This window comes from Mus pahari, chromosome 2 (assembly GCF_900095145.1).
Source record: "Mus pahari chromosome 2, PAHARI_EIJ_v1.1, whole genome shotgun sequence".
Lineage (NCBI taxonomy): Eukaryota > Metazoa > Chordata > Mammalia > Rodentia > Muridae > Mus > Mus pahari.
The window spans coordinates 32,550,067-32,571,346 of record NC_034591.1 but is presented as its reverse complement, the minus strand read 5'-3'; positions in this window follow the sequence as shown (position 1 = coordinate 32,571,346).

The following is a 21,280-nucleotide window of genomic DNA, read 5'->3' as shown; positions in this document are numbered from 1 at the left end:
TGTTTGCCAGGCACTGGCATAGCCTCACAAGTGTTGAACCCCGAGTTTCTCCAAATCCATCTGAGGACATGATATAAATGAAATGTTGAAATACAAGGTAGCTGTGAAATACTCAGTAGGAATATATATATATATATATATATATATATATATCCTCAAAACTCCTCTCTTCCTATAATTTTATTTACCATGGCAGCTTGAAATCACTTACTTCCATTCCTTGGTCAAGTATTTGTATTTCAAAGTTTCAGTTACAAACTTTTCACATAATAAAATCATGCATTTTGATTGTATGTCTAGAGAATTTACCAGAAAAGAAACATGGAGATATATAATTTGTTTGACGTTTGAATGCCTGTTTGATAAGATGTCCTGGGAAACTTGAATAGTGGGGTTCTGATCCATTCTGTACTTTCCTTCCTTCTCTTCTTCCCCTCTGCTACTTGTAGGACAGTGGTAGAAAAGGTGTAAACCATGAATCTTTAGTAGCCCATCCTATTTTTTTCCAAAATGGGAAATAATGAAGGGGGGGCAAAATGATAATTTATTTGAGAGAAGAGTGGAATATCTTCATTATGATACTGGGCACTGTTGGATATAGGATGTACCTTATGATAGAACTCCTGAGAATCAGTTGTTCTGGCATCACTGAGCATTAGATGAAAATGACTATGGAATCTAGAGAGATGCATCCAGGACAGTGAGGTGGGCAAAGGCTGGATTGTAGAAAAATAAAAGTAATTTAAATTGAAATTTGCAAATTCATTTGGAATAACCAAAAATCCACGATAGTGAAAATTATACTCAACAATAAAAGAACTTCTGTGGGAAATCACCATCCCTGACTTCAAGCTGTACTACAGAGTAATAATGATTAAAAACTGCATAGTGTTTGTCAGAGACGGGCGGGTAGATCAATAGAATAGAATTGAAAACCCAGAAACCCACACATCTATGGTCACTTGTTCTTTGACAAAGAAGCTAAAACAATCCAGTGGAAAAAAGGCAGCATTTGCAACAAATCATGCTGGTTTAAGTAGCAGTCAGCATGTAGAAGAAGGTAAATCAATGCATTTTTATCCCCTTGCACAAAGCTAAGGTCCAAGTAGATCAAGGACATTCATGTAAAACCAGATACACTGAATCTAATAGAAGAGAAAGTGGGGGAGATCCTGGAACACATGGGCACAGGGAGAAATTTCCTGAACAGAACAACAATGGCTTATGCTCTAAGGTCAACAATCAACAAATGGTACCTCATAAAATTGAAAAGTTTCTGTAAGGCCTATGGACATGGTCAATAGGACAAAATGGCAACCAAGAGATTGGGAAAAGATCTTTATCAATCCTATATACAATATATGGCTAATGTCAAATATATACAAAGAACTCAAGAAGTTAGACTTCAGAGAACCAAATAACCATTTAAAAAATGAGGTACAGAGCTAAACAAAGAATTCTCACCTGAGGAATCTCAAATGGCCAAAAAGCACGTACAGAAATGTTCAACATCCTTAGTCATCAGGGAAATGCAAATCAAAACAACACTGAGATTCCACCTCACATCAGTCAGAATGGCTAAGATAAAAACTCAGGTGACAGCACATGCTAGGGAGGATGTGGAGAAAGGAACACTCCTCCATTGCTGGTGGGATTGCAAGCTGGTACAACAACTCTGGAAATCAGTTTCACAGTTCCTCAGAAAATTGGACATAGTATTACCTGAGGACCCAGCAATACCTCTCCTGGGCATATATCCAGAAGATGTTCCAACTGGTAATAAGAACACATGCTCCACTCTGTTCATAGCAACCATATTTATAATAGCCAGAAGCTGGAAACAACCCAGATGTCCCTTAACAGAGGAATGGAAACAGAAAATGTGGTACATTTACACAGTGGAGTACCACACAGCAATTAAAAGCAATGACTTCATGAAATTTGCAGGAAAATGGCTAGAACTAGAAAATATCATCCGGAGTGAGGCAATCCAGTCAAAAAAGAGCACACATGGTATGTATTCACTGACAAGTGGATATTAGGCAAAATGCTCAGAATACCCACAATACAACTCACAGACTATATGAAGCTTAAGAAGAAGGAAGACAAAAGTGTTGATGCTTCAGTCCTACTTAGAAAGGGGAACAAAATAATCACAGTAGGTAGAGGGTAGGAGGGGCTTCAGAGGAAAAGAGGAGGGGCATGAGGAAAAAGGTGGGCAGGATTAGGTATGGGGGGAGACAGAGGGATGTACAGAGGATCAGGAAATTTAAGAGAGGTGTGTAGTAGTGGGGCATGGGGAATTAGAGTAAGCCAACAGAAAGTCCCAGAGGCCAGGAAAACAAGTGGCTTCTAGGACCCAATAGCGATGGATGGCATTAGCTGAAACACCCAACAAAGGGCAGGGAGAACCTGTAGAGATCATAACGAGAGGAGAAGCACAGCTCTGGTTGAGGGATGGGGCCATCCACTCATCTCCAAAATTTTAATCCACAATTGTTGCTGTCTAAAGGAAATACAGGGACAAAGAGTGGAGCAGAGACTGAAGGAAAGGCCATCCAGAGACTGCCCCACCTGGGTATCCATCCCATATACAGTGACCAAACCCAGACACTATTGTGGATGCCAAAAAGTGTATGCTGACAGGAGCCTGATACAGCTGTCTCCTGAGAAGCTCTGCCAGTGACTGACAAGTACAGAGGTGGATGCTTGCAGTCAACCATTGGACTGAGCACAGGGTCCCCAATGGAGGAGTTAGAGAAAGGACTGAAGGAGCTGAAGGGGTTTGCAACCCCATAGGAAGAACAACAATATCAATCAACCTGTTACCCCAAAGCTCCCAGGGACTACACCACCAACTAAAGAGTACACATGGAGGGACCCATGGCTCCAGCTGCATATGTAGCAGAGGCCTTATTTGGTCCCTAGGAGGCTTGATGCCCCAATGTAGGGGATTGCTAGGGAGGTGAGGCAGTAGTGGGTGAGTAGGTGAGTTGGTGGGGAAGCACCCTCATAGAAGCAGGTCATAGGGGAATGCTATAGGAGATTTGTGGAGGGGAACCGTGAAAGTGGATATCATTTAAAATGTAAATAAATAAAATATCCAATAAAACAGGGAAAAGTGAAAAGAAAGAAGCATATATATGTATAAATGTTTAGGTGTACATTAGAGTGTCCAGGAGTGAGAGAAGAGGCAAGTGGTCTTAGAAGAATGGTGTCAGGAACAAGTTCTTACAGAAAAAAAAAAGCTAAATATCATTCCCTTGAGGATAAATATCACTGTTTTTAATATAGTGACATTTCTAAGTGGTCTATAAAAGCTACAACAGGTCAACTTTAAGTCATTCTCAATATTTCCTTTGGGATTACTTGATTTAGTGTGATTGACAGTAATACATGTCAACTTGGTATGATCTGGACTCATGTAGATGACAATCTTCTGAGAGTATCTAGATTAGGTTAGCCATTGCACACTCCTTGGGAGATTTTCTACATCAGTTTATCTTTTGAGCATCCCTTTAAAGGATTAGGTATAGTAGGTTGGTCTCTGGGCAAACCTTTGAGGGATTATCTAGATTAGCTTAGTTGAGGTTGGACTTGCTGTAACTATGGGCACCATTGTTTCACAGGCTGTGGCTCTGGACTGAATAAAACGGAGAAAGCCAGCTGAGCATGAACATTCATCTCAGTGTCTGACTAGCGATGCTATGTGACCAGCCTTCCTTACTATAGTTGCCTTCACACTGTAACTGTGAGCCTTAAACAATCCCTTCTTTCCCTAAACTCATTTTTGTTAGGTACTTTTATCAGAGCAGTAGAAAGCATAAGAATACATTCAGTTGCTATGGTTTCATGCTCAGGAAACTCTGCATGGCACATTTGTAGTGAGGCACTGGCTGAAGGGCAAGTATCAAGTTGCCAGGTGTGGTACTTTGGTGACCGTGGCCAAGTAATTGAGCAGTTCAACTGTGACTTCCTAATGAGGCTCACCTGGGCAAAATAAAGCTTTCTGAACCACCATGAACCTCATGCATCCCCTTCCCATAAGATCTGGTCAACTAACCATATTGTGTCCTCCTATCTTCACTTTCCAAGATGGATCTGTTGGAAGCGTTTTTCTTTTTCTAGAACAAATTCAAGACCTTTAAGGCAGAGCAGGATTCTCAGATACAGCATATGCCATTCATCATCATGCTTTATTTTTATTTTTAGGAAAAAGAAATACATGATTATCAATGTATAAGTCACTCTTTTCACAGTGAATGCCTTATAATGTCCCTGTCAGCCAGACTCTTAGCTACTGCTTAACAATATTATCCCTTATTAAATCAGTATTGATCTTGTTAATATTCTTTTTATTGCTCTTTTTTAATTAGATATTTTCTTTATTTACATTTCAAATTTTATCTCCTTTCCTCATTTCTCCTTTGACCCCCCCCTCTATTCTATCCCCCTCCCCTTGCCCAGTAACCCACCCACTTCCACTACCTGTCCTGGCATTCTCTTACCCTGGGACATAGAGCCTTCACAAGACCGAGGTCCTCTCCTCTCATTGATGTCCCACAAGGCCATCCTCTGCTACATATATGACTGGAGCCTTGAGTTCCTCCATGTGTACTCTTTGGTTGGTGGTTTAGCCCCTGGCAACTCTGGGGTTACTGGTTGGTTCACATTATTGTTCCTCCTATGGGGCTGCAAAACCCTTCAGCTCCTTTGGTCATTTCCCTCCATTGGGGACCCTGTGCTCAGTCCAATGCATGGCTGTGAGCATCCGCTTCGGTAATTGTCAGGCACAGGCAGAGCCTCTCAGGAGACAGCTGTATCAGGCTCCTGTCAGCAAGCACATTAATGTTACTATGGGGCTAAGAGTGTGTATCCTTTGTACAGTGGTTGCCTGGCATATGTAAGTCTCTGCAAGCCCAGTGCTTGATGTGACACAATCTTTTTTGCTAGGGAATTCTGTATCCAGTATTTTATCTTTCATGCTAGTGACTTATATTTGCAGTAATGGTTTTTACTATGTGCTTTTATGAGTCTCAAAGTCTACTAATTTTGTGTTTTGGGTTTTTCTAGCTTGTTACATAAAAAGATGTGAATTATTTCAGAAATATTCTTCTGTAACTTATTTGAATAGTTATGATTTTGTTCTACTTTAAGTTCTTAAGAAATGCCCCCTTTAAAGTTTATGTTTCCAAGATATATCTTCTTATTCCTAGACATTTTATGTGTAGCCATTGTAGAGTACAATATTGTTATTATTGTCATGAACTTTGTGTTTATTTTTTTAACTTTTTATTTACCCTTATCTATGTCTTTACTTTTTCCCTTGTGTATGAAGATTTTATATCTTTCTCCTTCATTTATTTGTGTGTTCCTGGTCTTCTTTTAAGTCACCACACCCACATTGGCCAGCTCATCTTACCAATAACTGGATGACTTGCTAGTTCCTCATCATAAGACTGGTAATGATCACTCTTATGTTTGTTTCATATGATTATTTTCCATACTTGGTCATTATGATTATATGCTTTTTTGTCTTACATTTCACTAGATTATTTGGAGGCAAAAGCATGTTAATATTTGATATTAGCCATAGGAATGGATAAAAGAAAGTTAGACACTATGAATAGCTTCCAATAGGAAATTATTTAAAAATTGAAAAGGGAGACTTAGATGGAAGAAAATATGGGTAAGTAGAGTAGAAGAGATGAAGGGAGGAATTATTTTTATTCTTTTATTTGTTTACTTACTTACACTGTAGATTTTATTCCCCATTACCTGTCCACCCTCTGACTGCTCCACATCCCATACTTCGCTGCTCCCCATCTCCATGAGGACATCCCCACCCCACCCAACCATACCTCTAAACTCTCTGGGGCCTCCAGTCCCTTGAGAGTTAGGTGCACCTTCTCTGACTGAACCCAAACCAGGCAGTCAGTCCTCTGCTGTATATGTGTCGGGGGCCTTATATCAGCTGGTGTATACTGCCTGGTTGGTGATTCAGTGACTGAGAGACCTCGGGGGTCCAGGATGAGACTGCTGGTCCTTCTAAAGTTTTGTCCTCCTTCTCAGCTTCTTCCAGCCTTCATTAATTCAGGCACAGGGGTCATTATCTTCTGTCCATTGGTTGGGTGCAAATACCTGTATCAGCTGCTCTTTCAGCTGCGTGTTGGGGCTTTTGGAGGGCAGTCATGATAGGTCTATTTTGTGAGCACTCCATAGCCTCAGTAAAAGTGCCAGGCCTTGGGACCTCCTCTTGAGCTAGATCTCATTTTGGGCCTGTGGCTGGACCCTCTTTTCCTCAGGCTCCTCTCCATTTCCATCTCTGCAGTTCTTTCATATAGGAAAAATTATGAGTCAAAGTTTTGCCCGTGGGATGGCAATCCTGATGCTGTGTCTTCCTGTGGAGGTGGGCTATGTAAGTTCCCTCTCCCTAATGTCAGGTACTTCATCTAAGACCCCTCTCTTTGATTCCTGATCAAAGAATTGATAAATGGGACCTTATGAAACTGGAAAGCTTCTGTAAGGCAAAGGGCATACATAGTCAATAAGACAAATGAGTAACCTACAGATAGGGAAAAAAATCTTCACTAACTCCACATCTGATAGAGGGCTAATATCCAAAATATATAAACTAAAATTAAAACAATAAAAAATGGGGTATAGAACTAAACTGAGAATTTACAACTGAGTAATCTCAAATGGCTGAGAAACACTTACAGAAATGTTCAAAGATCTTAATGATCAGAGAATTGCAAATCAAAATGACCCTGAGATTCCACCTTAAACCAATCAGAATGACTGAGATGAAAACCTCAAGTGACAACACATGTTGGCAAGGATGTGGAGAAAGAGGAACACTCCTCCATTGCTCATGGGATTGTAAACTGACGCAACCACTCTGAAGGGAGGATTAACTAACAATAAGGATGCTTTTAGAAGCTAACTACTTAACAAGCTTCCTAAATTTAGCCATATTAAAAAAGTTTTCTTGGAACTATATTTGAAGGGATAATGCTCATCAGAAGTCATAGGTTATCAAATAAAAGGTATTGTGCCTTGTGTGGAATAACTCTTTTCCTGTTGTTTTCAGGAATGTCTTATAGGCCCCCAAATAATACCTGTTATTGACATTATTATTGGATGCTCACAATAATTTAATGTTAAAATCCTATTGCGGAAATCACACCATTTTGGGTACAGGACATGGAGAAGTCAAATGGGTACTGATCATGAATGAATGGGTTCTCATTCAACTGTGAATTCTGCAAGTTCCAATGCATCCTAAGAAGTACAATGGTGTGATGAATGTTGGATGTTTGATCAATAACGTTAAGACTGGATTTAATGACTAATCGGTAGGACTACAAACATTTGGAGAACATTGGATGCAGGAGTGAGCCTATTACTATCTTGCTAAATGGAAAATTTTATATCTTTATTCTCATACATTGATACAGCTTGCAAACCTTATCAGTGTTGTTTGTTTGTGCAGTAGACAGTGTTTAATTCAGAAACACACAACTGACCAAAATTCATTTAATGATCATCTGAGCCTAAATACAAGATCTATGTTATATTCTATTCATGCAAGGATCAAGAAACATCATGGGAAAGGGGAAAGAGATTGCAAGAGACAGAGTTCATGGATGATTAAGAAGAAACTTTTCTGGACATAACCGGATGGTTGTAGTCATGAACCCATTGCAGCTTTGACTGATTCTCTGTATCAGACATCAACATTCTAGCCTGGCATAGGTAGGGTAAGGCTCAAAACTTCATACCTAAATGAGGAGCTATTGACAGTTGATAGTGTCTGTAAGAGAAAGAGACAATTCTTTTTTAGTTGTGCAGGCCCTGGAAAGCAGACTAAGTTCACATTCACAAGTATAAAAGCAGTGCAGATTGAACTTGATGGGTTTTAGAAAATAAAAGACATGAAGCTGAGAGGGCTGGGGGAGTGGAGTTTGCATCTGAGAGAGGTTCAGGGTAGAAGTGGTGGTAAATATGCTCAGAGTATATTGTATGAGTGTTTGAAGATTTCAAAGCACAAATAAAATATACTTAAAAAGCCTATACCTATGAACATAAAACTAAAATCCAATCAATTTAAGAGAGTGCTTTGATGTATTAAACGCATGACAAAATTCACATGGAATATTTTTTAGAATATGGAGCTAACATTAAGATTGAGTTAAATAGTGTAATATTCAAGTTTAAAGCAATCCAACATTTTTTATTCTAACCTTCTTCTGTGTAATGCTATTGATACTTTAAAGAAGAGAAAGTCGTTTTTAAAAAGCTGAAACAAGTAACTTTACATAGCATGTCGGTGAAGAAGTCATTGTTAGAAGCTGTGTCATGATCTTTCTATGGCTTTCTCTACTCTGACATTTTGGGTAGGGTTCATTTTTAAATCTCTATTCCACTACTTTCTGCAGGTTTCAATGATAGTGAGGTAAATCACAGAGTTCATAATTCTACAATTCTTCCAATTGCATTTTAGTTTTTAATAGGATTTTAATTAATTTCTTTGAGAATTTCACATGAGGTATTCTTTTTTTTTTTTATCATATTCATCCCCTCTAAATTCTCCCAGATCCACCACTACTTTCCAATCACCCCAACTTGGTCATCTACCAGTCCCTTTTCCTTTTCCTCTTAAATTCCTAGGATCCAGTTTGTGTTAGCCAAATAATCTTGGGTGTGGGATCTACCCTGAAGTATGTTGTATCTGAGATCACAATATTAAAGAGAACTTGATTCTTCTCTTTCCAACAGCTACCTAATGGCAATAAATTCTCAAGTAAGAATGGGACTCCATGTACAGCTCCTGTCCTGTGTACCCCACTATGCATACATTTCCTTTGGGTTGAGTTTTCATAAGTCATGAGCATGCTGTCACTATAGCTGTGGGTTCATATGTGTATCTGTCTTGTGCATACAAAGCAATTTCTTTGAAGTTATTTACCACCTCTGGCATTTATAATATTTCTGACCCTCTTCTGTGGCAATCCCTAAGAGTTGAAGTGGGAGTTGTGATAGAGATACACTATTTAGAGCTGAAAACTCTACTTACTCTTGACATGTTAGCCAGTTCTGGTTCTCTGTGTTAATCACCATCTGCAATAATAAGCTTCTTCGATGAAGGCTGAGTGATGAGTATAGTGATGTTATTTACTAGTAGATTTACAAAAGAGTTTGATATGAGTTATCCCTCCCCAGATTCCCTCTTTACCCTGACATCCCATCTGCCAACCACTTTCATCCTTTCTATTCCATTTCCACTTTCTTCTTATACCACTATTACATATTTTGGTGGTGGTGGGGATGATGAGAAAGGGTTTAGTAGAACTAACATGTGATATGAACAACAGTTGGGTTAGTTTATTATTTAGCACAGGGAATGACCTTTTATTTGGGATCTTAAGATTAACCTTTATTTTTCTTTATTTAGAAAATGCTTTAGTACTTTTATTATTAAATATTTTACATATTTATGCCTCAAATGTTACACCCCTCCAGGATTGCCCCTCTCAGACTTCTTCCCCCATCCCTCTTCCTTTTGCCTCTAAAACTGCAACCTTCCAACGTCACCCCTTGTACTGGCTAGTTTTGTGTCAACTTGACACAGAGAAAGGAGCTTCAGTTGGGGAAATGCCTCCATGAGATCTAGCTGTGGGGCATTTTCTCAATTAGTGATCAAGGGGGAAGGGCCCCTTGTGGGTGGGACCATCTCTGGGCTGTTAGTCATGGGTTCTATAAGAAAGCAAGCTGAGTAAGCCAGGGGAAGCAAGCCAGTAAATAACATCACTCCATGGCCTCTGCATCAGCTCCTGCTCCCTGACATGCTTGAGTTCCAGTCCTGACTTCCTTGGTGATGAACAACAGTATGGAAATGTAAGCCGAATAAATGCTTTCCTCCCCAACTTGCTTCTTGGTCATAATGCTTGTGCAGGAATAGAAACCCTGACTAAGCATAAATTGGCACCAGCATAGTAGGGTATTCCTGTGACAACCTGACCATGTTTTGGGGAGGACTGTGGAAGACCTTTGGAACTTTGGGCCAGAAGATCCATTTGGTGTTAAGAGCTCTTCGGAGTGTTGTGTAGGAGCTTGGAAGATAATGTTGAGAACAGTGCAGAAGATGGAGGCCTGGCTTGTGTAATTTCAGAGGGAAAATTAAAGACTCTTTTCAGGGCCATTGCTATTTTAGATTGTGAAGATTCTGTGGTTCTGGCTAGCTGGGGCTGAAGAATCAGCTATTATTAACAAGATACCAGAACCACTAAAGTGAAACCTTTGCACACTGGAACTATTGATGCTGGTTAGCTAGAGCTAAAGAATTAGCGGTGATAAAAAGAGACCAGCATCATTGAGGTGACATCTTCTGGAAAGTGTTTTCTGCTTTAGTTCCAGTCCTGACTTCCTTGGTGATGAACAGCAGTATGGAAATGTAAGCCAAATAAATGCTTTCCTCCCCAACTTGCTTCTTGGTGATGATGTTTATGCAGGAATAGAAACCCTGACTAAGACACCCCTCCTTGTGATATCAAGTCTCTTTAGGATTAGGCACATCCTCTACCACTAAGGTCAGAAAAGGCAATCCTCTGCTACATATTTGCAAGAGGCTCAGACTAGCTTTTCGGTTGGTTGCTCAGTGTAGGGATGGTCCACGTTAGTTGACACTGTTGTTCTCTCTAAACAGGTGCTGATTGAGCCTCTCAGAGGACAGCAATTCCTGTCTGCAAGCACAATATAGCAACAGTAATAGTGTCAAGGTTTGGTGCCTGCCCATGGGATGGATTCCAAGTTGGGCAGGCCAATGGTTGGCCATTACCTCAGTTTCTGTTCCATTTTTGTCCCTTCATTTCTCTTATACTGGAATAATTCTGGGTCAAAACTTCTGAAGGTAGGTAGGTGTCCCCATCCCTCCACTGGAGGCCCTGGTTATCTACTGGGTGTGGGCTCTTGAGGTTCCATATCCCCACTGTTGGCATTTCAACTAAAGCCCCTCGCACTGAGTCCTGTGGGCCTCCTGCATACCAGGTCTCTGAGACTTCCTAGAGATTCTGCCACCCCCCCTACTCCACCCTGCAGTTGCAAATTTCTATTCATTCTCTTGGCCCTCTGGACTTCTCTCTTGTCATCCACATACATGATCTATTTTCCTCTCCCACTCCCTTTTCCTACCCATGTCCCTCCTTCCGTCTGCCTCCCATGATTATTTCATTCCCATTTCTGAGTGGGATTAAAACATCCTAACTTGAGCCTTCTTTATTGTTTAACCTCTTAGGGTCATTGGGGTGTTTCATGGGTATTCTGTACTTTCTGGCTAATATACACTCATCTGTGACTTAATACCAGGCATTTCTGCCATCCTTTTGGGTCTGATTTACCTCATTAAGGATATTTTCTAGTTCCTTCCATTTCCCTGCAAAATTCATGATGTGTTTGTTTTTAATAGCTGAATAGTATTCCATTGTAAAAATGAACCACATTTTCTTCATCCATTTTTTGGTTGAACAACACTTGGGTTGTATCTAGTTTCTGGCTATTCTGAATAAGGCTGCTGTGAACATAGTAGAGCATATGTTCTTGTGATATTGGGGTGTATCCTTTGGATATATGATTAGAGATGTTTAGCTGGGTCTTTAGGTAGAACTATTCCCAATTATCTGAGGAGCTGCCAGATTGATTTCCAGAGTGGTTGTATTAGCTTGCAATTCCATCAACTATGGAGGAGTGTTCCTTTTTATCCCCATCCTCACCACCATGTGCTGTCGCTTGAGTTTTTGATCTTAGCCATTCTGATAGTATATGGTAGAGTCTCGGGATCATTTTGGTAATGATGTTAAACATTTCTTTAAGTGCTTCTTGGCCATTTGAGATTCTTCTGTTTAGTTCTGTAACCTATTTTTTATTTTTTATTTTTTGTTTTGTTTTTCGAAACAGGGTTTCTCTGTATAGCCCTGGCTGTCCTGGAACTCACTCTGTAGACCAGGCTGGCCTCGAACTCAGAAATCTGCCTGCCTCTGCCTCCCGTGTAACCTATTTTTTAAATTGAGTTATTTGGTTTTTTGGAGTCTAATTTCTTGAATTCTTTATATATTTTAGATATTAGCCCTCTATAGGATGTAGGGTTACTTGAAATCTTTTCCCAACCTGTAGGTTGCCTTTTTGTCCTATTGACAGTGTCCTTTGCCATAAAGAAGCTTGTCAGTTTCAAGAGGTCACATTTACCAACTGTTGATCTTAAAGCCTGAGCCACTGATGTTCTGCTCAGGATATTTTCCACTGTGCCAGTGTTCGAGGCTATTTCTTACTTTCTCTTCTTTTAGATTCAGTATATCTGGTTTTATGTTGAAGTTCAGGGTTATAAATATGGATCAATTTGCCTTCTTCCCCATGCAGACTGCTAGTTAGACCAGCGCCAATTATTTAAGATTGAAGATGCTTTGTTTATTTCACTGTATGGTTTTGGGTACTTTGTCAAAGATCCAGTGTACATAGATGGATTTTATTTTTAATTTTTTATTATATATTTTCTTCATTTACATTTCAAATGCTATCCCCTTTCCTAGTTTCCTCTCTGAAAGTCCCCTATACCCTTCCCCCCCCCATACTCCCCAACCCACCCCCTCCTGCTTCCTGGCCCCGGCATTCCCCTGCACTGGGGCATATGATCTTCCCAAGGCCAAGGGCCTCTCCTCCCATTGATGGCTAACTAGGCCATCCTCTGCTACATATGCAACTAGAGACATAGCTCTGGGGGGTACTGGTTAATTCATATTGTTGTTCCTCCCTTAGGGTTGGAGACCCCTTTAGCTCTCTGGGTACTTTCTCTAGCTCCTTCATTGGGGTCCCTGTGTTCTATCTAATAGATGACTGTGAGCATCCACTTGTGTATTTGGCAGGTACTGGCATAGCCTCACAAGAGATGGATTTTTTTCTTTTTTGATCACCTATACAAATAGTACTTTGTGTAAATACTTACCAGCTCATATAGTAATTTTGTTTTAAAATTTTGAGAATACTGTATACATTGTAGGACAATGGGTAATGTCATATCCCAGTTCTCTATTTTATTTTCTTGGCCCCTCTGTCAAAATTAGTTTTCTGTATATTTTAGAATTTGTTTCTGAATTCTCTTGTCTTTTTTAGTCATCAATATGCCTGATTTATTTTATGCCAATACTGTGCGTTCTACTGCAATATGTTTTGTATATTGTGGGAGCAAATAATGAAATAGATATTCCCAGCTTTGCTTTGACTACTTTTCTTATTTTTAGTGGTTCTGTTCTTTTAAAATTGTATTCTATTATTTCTGTGAATAATACCATCAGAAACTTGATAAAGATTGCATTAAGTCTGTACATTGCCTTGGCTGGCAATTCTATCCTTTAGAAAAATTCAAAGGAAATCAAACTAGTAATTTGAAGATGCATGCACCTGGACTCCCATGTTCATGGCAGCATGACATACGCAGCCAAGGTCTGGGAACAAACTGAACATCCAACAAGGGAAAGGATAAAGCAAGTACTACTGTGTGGTCTCTAAAGAGAAGAAAACCTTGTTTCCACAAGTGGAAGACCCCGTCCAACATTTTATTAAGGGAAATAATCCAGAGATAGAAACATGCGTATTTTAGTATCTCATTTATACATGGACTCTAGAAGAGTTGAACACATAGAAGCCAAGGGAGATGATGGCCACCGTGCTCTTAAGAGCAAGAGAAAGGAATAGGAAATGTTGTCAGTAGGACAGAGTTTCAGGGAGGGAGGAGGGATACATTTTGTTGATTTCTCATGCAGCAGGACAGTGGAAGTTAAGAATAAAATATTGTATCAATGAAAATTTCTCAAGTAATAACTTTGATATATTCTGACTCTTTCCTCCAAATGTGATGCCTAGATGTTCTAAGGTTGATCTAATAATTTTCATCAAGCATGTATATTATACATACTACACACTATTTAAATTTGTCAGTTAAAAATAATATTGAATAAATTATTTTATAGCTTTTAAAAACAGCATTGTTGGCTCTCACTACATCTGTAGCAGAAGGACTGCCTTATCTGGCATCAGAGGTGAGGCACTTGGTCCTGTGGAGGCTTGATGTCCCAGAGAAGGGGGATGCTAGAGGGGTGAGGCAGGAGTGAGTATGGGTTGGTAGAGCACCCTCTTAGAGGCAAAGGGGAGGGGAATGGGGTGGGTGGGGGTTCATGGGAAGGGGGACAACATTTGTTTGAAAAGTAAACAAATAAAATAAGTAATTAAAATGTACAAAACAAACAAAAATGAAAACAGCATTGTTGATTGTTGTAATGGTTGAAATAATTTCATAACTGGGCTCCTTAAACTTGACACAATATATTGAAACTAGAAATAGATTTGAAGAGATATTGGAATTCAGCATTGTCCTTCCTTATAGAGCACCACATTTGGTCAACTTTTACATTTTGTAATTAACAATAAAATAACAAAAAAATCTTTGTTTAGTATTTAATCTTTAGTATTTGTATATGAACCATCTCTTCTGGAAATATATAGGTCCCATAAACTCTTCTCAATAGGAACCTTGCTTTTCTTTTCTTTTTTTTTTTTTTAAAGATTTATTTATTTATTATATGTAAGTACACTGTAGCTGTCTCCAGACACTCCAGAAGACGACGCCAGATCTCGATACGGATGGTTGTGAGTCACCATGTGGTTACATCTCACAACAGTTTTCTTCTGTGAAACAACACATAAGTTGTGTTAGCAGGATTAGCTCTGTAACCATCATTAAACAGAAAGGCCCCTTAAGGAATATGCCTATTACCTTCAGAAAGCAAGATTTGACTCTACTTCAAAATCCTCACACAGTTTTAAAAAGTGAAATATGACAAATATGCATTAACATAAATAATTCCTTTAATAGAATAAAATTGGTTAACTCAAAAAGATTAAAAACGCCTAATCCTGAATATCAAGTGCATTACCGCCTGTGACCAACAGGTGTCAGTGATTCCCAGAAAGTTCTCACAGCATTCAAGTCTCACAAGAACATTTATTCTTCACATGTGTTGGATAAAACAGTGTATTCAGCTGATTGATGGACTCCTCTGTTTGCTGCTTTAGAAACAAAATTACTTTATTCAATTGGGCTTAGAATTATATGTATAATGTACATTTATTTATTATTCTGCACTGAAATACACCATACACCAATAACTGATTTCCCTTTTGTTGAAGGAGGTTGAGAAGTAATGATGCATTGAACACATTAACTCTTCTAACTCTACATCCCTGTGGATGTTTTAAAGAAATTACTTCAGTTATTTCTGACAGATTTCCATTTGGCTAACACACTGAACTGGATTTCTGTTGTTATTTAGAAGCAGGACACGCCACAACTGTGGCAGTTGGAAAATTCAGAGTAAGATGTATTGGCAATACCATGTCTGATGGTCTCACAGGTTGTTCTTCCTTTTTTAAAGAAAGGCATTTTCTCTTGTGTACTTTTGCTTGCCCTTGAAAGTATATAAGCATATGTTCATTGATTAATTTATCTCGTTCTAATATGTCCTTTATCAAAGAGAAGATTGCTACAATTGAAATAAATAAATCTATATATATAAGCAAAAGATATATATGTAGAATAAATCAGGGCCATTTGAAAATGTTCTTTAGAAGCCGGGTGTGGTGGCACATGCCTTTAATCCCAGCACTTGGGAGGCAGAGGCAGGCAGATTTCTGAGTTCGAAGCCAGCCTGGTCTACAGAGTGCGTTCCAGGACATCCAGAACTACACAAAGAAACTCTGTCTTGAAAAAACAACAAACAAACAAACAAACAAACAAAACAAAAAAAAAAGAAAAGAAAATGTTCTTTAGTCAGTGAATCGTCACACGTTATCTGACTACCTTCATGCAGTATTGCAGAAACAGTGTGGAGAATGGTATTCTGTCCCTCTATACTGTAGTAGACCTGATGGAAATGAAAGAGAAATGAACCTTCATTTATATTTAGAATAAATATAAAACTATATGGCTGTTTCAGAGAAGAGTCTGGAAGTTTTTTTTTAAATTTTAAAAAATACCATATGATCCAGCACTCTTGCTACTGGGCACACAACAAAAGCATAGGATATAAGTGTGCTGAAGGGACCCATGTTTTCTCATATCTGCTGCAGCACCACTGACAACTGGCAGTGGATGCATCTTGGGTATCCACCAAGTGACAAATGTTAAAGAGAACAGGGTAAGTATACAATAGGAATACTGTCCAGCCAAAAAGAGAATGAAATCCCGTCATGGGGACAAGATGGATGATCTGAAGACATATATGTTACATGAAATGAGCCAACAGCAGGAAGGGAAACTTAATTCATAGAAGTGTAGGAAGACGGTGCTTAGCAGCCACGACGCAGAGTTACAGGCGGAAGGGATGAGGGTAGTTGATTAATTTGCACCATGTTACAGTTTGAGACAAGAAAGAATTTTACTGAGTTGCTATTGCATATGAAGGTGATTACAGTGCACTTTATGGCCCTAAAACAAAAGGGAGATTGAACATCCATCAACAGACATAATAGAATGTCAGGAGCTGTGTGGTGAGTTTTAACATTACCTAGTATACATATTGATCAGAATCACATGACAACTTATAAATAAGGGTCATCTGTTTTCTGTATCAGTTAAAATTAAGTTCCAATAAAAAGTACAGTTCTTTGACACCTGAAGCAATCTTCTTTATATATATTGGAGATAATGGTTAGCATTCTTAAAAAAAAATACAACCCAAGGGTGGACTTCTAAAGACACTTAGGAGAAACAGGCTACATATGTTAATTTTCTTTTACAGAGAAGCTAGCCCCTTATAAGAAATTACTTGACCCAAATTAACATGGTGACAAGGTTGAAGACCATAAGTCTATACCTGACAGTAAGGTAGAAAGCTTGATTATATCTATATTAGAGGTGTCTGCAAACACAGAAATGACAGTAAATTTGTACTCAGGCATGTAAGCTCAAAGGAGATATTACATTGGAAGAGAATTAAAGAAAAATTATCCATCCTTTGATGTATCAAAAACCTCACAGTGTCAAATCTTTCTCTTTCAAATTATGAATGTGAAGTGATCCAGTTCAGAAGCCTCGGGGGGCAAGTTTATGTTTTAGCTTTCTACAAGGTACTTCTTCAGAAAGGCTCATTAACTACCTAGGAAAATTGAAATACGCAGTGTATCAAGCCATGTCTGATAAACATGTGCTGCTGAACACTGTGCTGAATTTAACCGAAATATTGCCACTTATCCAATGGCAGTTGAGTTTTTGATGTAACCACCAAGCCCTGAATACAGGGCTAGCATTCCTTCCTCGCCCATCTTACTTCAGTAACAGGCCTGATGTCACCATGTGACTTAACAGAATACAGAAAAGGAGAATTACTTTTGTGTCCTTCAGTCTCACTCATCTTAAATAAAAGTATGTTTCTGAGAATTGGCTATGTGCACACACACAAAGAAATGTATCTGTCAGTGACTGTGTATGTGTGAATATGTGTTTATGTGTAACATAAGTACATGTATATGTTTGAGATGTATGTGTATATGTGTGGGCTATATGTGTATGATTTGTATATATTATATATATGAATGTATATGAATATGTATATGTGAATATATATGTATGTGCTTATATGCTTCAAACAAAATTATTCTAAACACTGAAAGCTTCTCATATTCTATAAAGTCCTAATAAGAAGTTCGTGGGCTCCTGCAGCCTGTCTGTCTCAAACTCTGTGGTATGTGTTACCCACAAAGGACAGATAATGTCAGTGGTTTGTTCTGCAACCTGATAACATGTTGCTAATCCTGGCCTGTGATGCTGCAGAAGGCAATGTCTGGATCCATTGTCCTACTGAAGCTAAGAGCTGTGTTGATGCTGGTGGCCTGTGTTAACACTGAAATCCATGCAATATATGTGGTCCGGGCTGCAGCTTAAAGTCATGTTGATATCTATTGGCTGTGCTGCCACCAAAGGCCATATTGATGTGTGTGTGGCCTGTCCTACCTACCACCTGAGGACATGTTTTGATGGTCTCCATAGCTCATGTAGTGGCATAGAGCCATGCTGATGTGGGTGGTCTGAGGTTGCTGATATGTGCTGATACCAAAATCCATGTGTAATTATGATTCATGTTTCTGCTGACTGAAAAGGGCAAGGATGCTCTTTTTTTCCCATGGTCCTGATGACTCACAATTGTGCAAAAGGGGCATAGAAGAGGCATCTCCATCCCTCACCTGATGACAGGAAGTCATCAAAGAGAACTTTTAAAAATTTTGATAAGAATGCTGAGTGTAGCTCTCCACAATGAATGACTTCAGGGCAGAGCTTCAGGTGGGAAAGGATTCAGTTTTCTTTCACTGGGCATTTGACCATGATCTAGTGAGTATATAGGTCAAACCAGTTGGAAACTGGACTCTTCCTCTTTCTCTTCTTCTTATTCCCCTCCCCCTTCCTCCTCCCCCTCCCTTCCTCTTCCTCCTCCTCTTCCACTTCTTCTTCCTCCTCCTCCTCTTGGTTAACAGAGGAGGACAAAAGACATGGGAAACCTGGGAAGTGAGTGTGCTTGGAGTTCATGATGTGAGATTTCCACATAATCAATAAAAAATATTGTGAAATAAAACAGGGCCAGTGATGTTAAAATTACTTCATAATGTTAGATACCATAAATAAAATGTTAGATATTGTAAACAAAAAGAGTTACAGCAATACATATATTTAGAAAGTGTTTTAATATTATTTATAATGAATGTAAATACCATATTTTTTAAATAAATAGAAGATAATATATAATTTTTACAGTAATATTCTATTAAACACTTGAAATAGTATTTCAATTTATAAACTCATGCAACATAAAGGCCCTAAAAATCTGACAGCCTTTTATATTACTGCATATAGGGTAATTATTTGAATTCTAAATGATTACTTTGATTCCTGAGGAGAATAAATACAGTATCTGATATGTACCTTCTAGATCAGTTGAAGCTTCTTTTTTGAAAAATAAGGAAACAAAAAGCAAAACAAGATTTTGGGAGGTTATAGCTTTGTAACAAGCAAGTGCAATGTAATGACCCAGAGATTGATGCATTTGCAAACCTCTGTTGCCACGCAGCTCTTGGATTCTAGCAACGACCTCAGCAGAAAACCAACCTCACTGTGATGTGTGTTCTTGACTCACTCTCTTTTATAATGAAAAGAATTATGTCCTTGGCTTTGTGGATCAAAGTTTGTGCTTTGGTTAAACTGATAAGCATTTTTCAATTTTCTGTACAAGGGTTATTTGCTTTGTGAGATCTATGTTATATAAAGAACAAAAATGAAATTGCAAATACAACTTTGGCCAAATTACATTTTCACATATTTTAAGATGATTCCAATGTTGCTTTCATGTTTAAATGTTTTGTTCAAGAATGAGAACATGACAGATTGTCAATGGTAGCTTGCATGTATATGTATATTTCAGGGATGCTGGAGGTACTAAGAACAACTCGAAGAAGAGAGTGGTCTTGGTAAGATTCTTATCCATATGTACTTCATAAAACTGAAAACTTATTCTGTTCTAAGTCTTTAATAATAAAATATGCATAAAGAAGAATATTTGCACAAAGTTGTGATTATTCAGGAGGTTGGACTAGAAAGAACTGGGTTTATCTGATAATTTCCCCATTACTATCAAAGAGATAGAAGATCTCAGTTTCTTCCAGAGTTCTATTGATTTAGTGACTGTTTTCTGAGATGTGCTATGTGGGAGTGGAGAATGAAAAATTTATAGCAGTAGCAATGTCCTGATATAATTTCTGATGACACCATCAGAACTATGGTGCTACCATGCAAGTCGCCCTTTTAGTTCCACACATACTTCAGTTATGACGACTGATAAACAGACAGATACTGGTGCTGATTAGAAGCACTGAAATAAAATTAGAAATATTGAAATAAAATAAAAACATTACAATACTATATTAAATAAGTATTATTTTGATACCAGCATACCAGTACTATATGTTAAAATATTTGCTTCCTCTCTGTAAAATTCTTTATACACTTTAGATTTAGTATTTCAGTCATAACATTGCTGCCAACTCCTCATGAGTTCATTAAGTCACTTTAACATTATAATAGCCCTCAACGTACTTCCTTTTTTTAAAAAGTATCATTATGAGCACTATTCTGATTAGTTATTGGGCCTACAAGTATAGAAATATTTTGCAGAACTCTGACAGCCAGAATTCTAAAGGATGTGAAAAGCCTGCCTAACTCTAAAGTGCCATTTCATAATTGAGATTTCTCAAGTGCTTTCTAACTCATTTATGTAGCATTGATTTATAAGTAATCCTAGGCAAAGCAAGCTTAGGTATTTGAGATGAATCAGTCTTTCACGCTATTCCAAGCATTAGCAACTTTTGACCTCAGAATTTACTTGATTTTTAACCAAATCCTGCCAAACCCATTGTCTTAGTTTAAGTAGCAGCTGCAGTAGAGGAGACTCATGTTTATGTACAATGCAAAGAGTTCTGCTGAATAACCTATGTGTCAGATGGGAGTGAAGAAACTATCTTTCTAATTTATAAATTAGTACCTAGCGAGAAAGAGAAGAATAGGATGGTTGCTCCCTGCGGGAGAAATCAAAACTAGCCTCAAAACACTGGACTACACGTCACCCATCTAACCAATGTGAGGAGTGCTCCCCTTTCTCTGGGTCAACTCTTTCCTCTTGTACAGCACTCTTGAAGTCTTTGGTAAGTTTTGACCTGTGTGAAGGGTTTTGATTGAGAAGGGAGGTTACTGCTTGTTGTTGAGATTCAATATTATGATGTACTAAGACCCAGGCCATTAGCAGTGACATAACATATTTTTCTATTGATAGCACATATTTATAAAATATAAAAAATTAGGTGCTACATCTTTCAGGACAACAACAATAACAACAACAACAACAACAACAACAACAACAACAACAACAAAGAACAGTTCTAGAAAAATTAGAAAACAAAGACTTCCCAAACATATTTGTTCCTAAATTTAAAGAAACGCTTTTTAAGGATCTTTCATGAATTTTCCTTACATTTAAAGAATACAAATTATTTACATTTGAAGAAAAATAAATAAGTATGATTCATAAAGACTATACTGTCTTGGATATTATAGGTTTCTGGGCTAATATCCACTTATCAGTGAGTTCATATCAAGTGAGTTCTTTTGGGATTGGGTTACCTCACTCAGGAT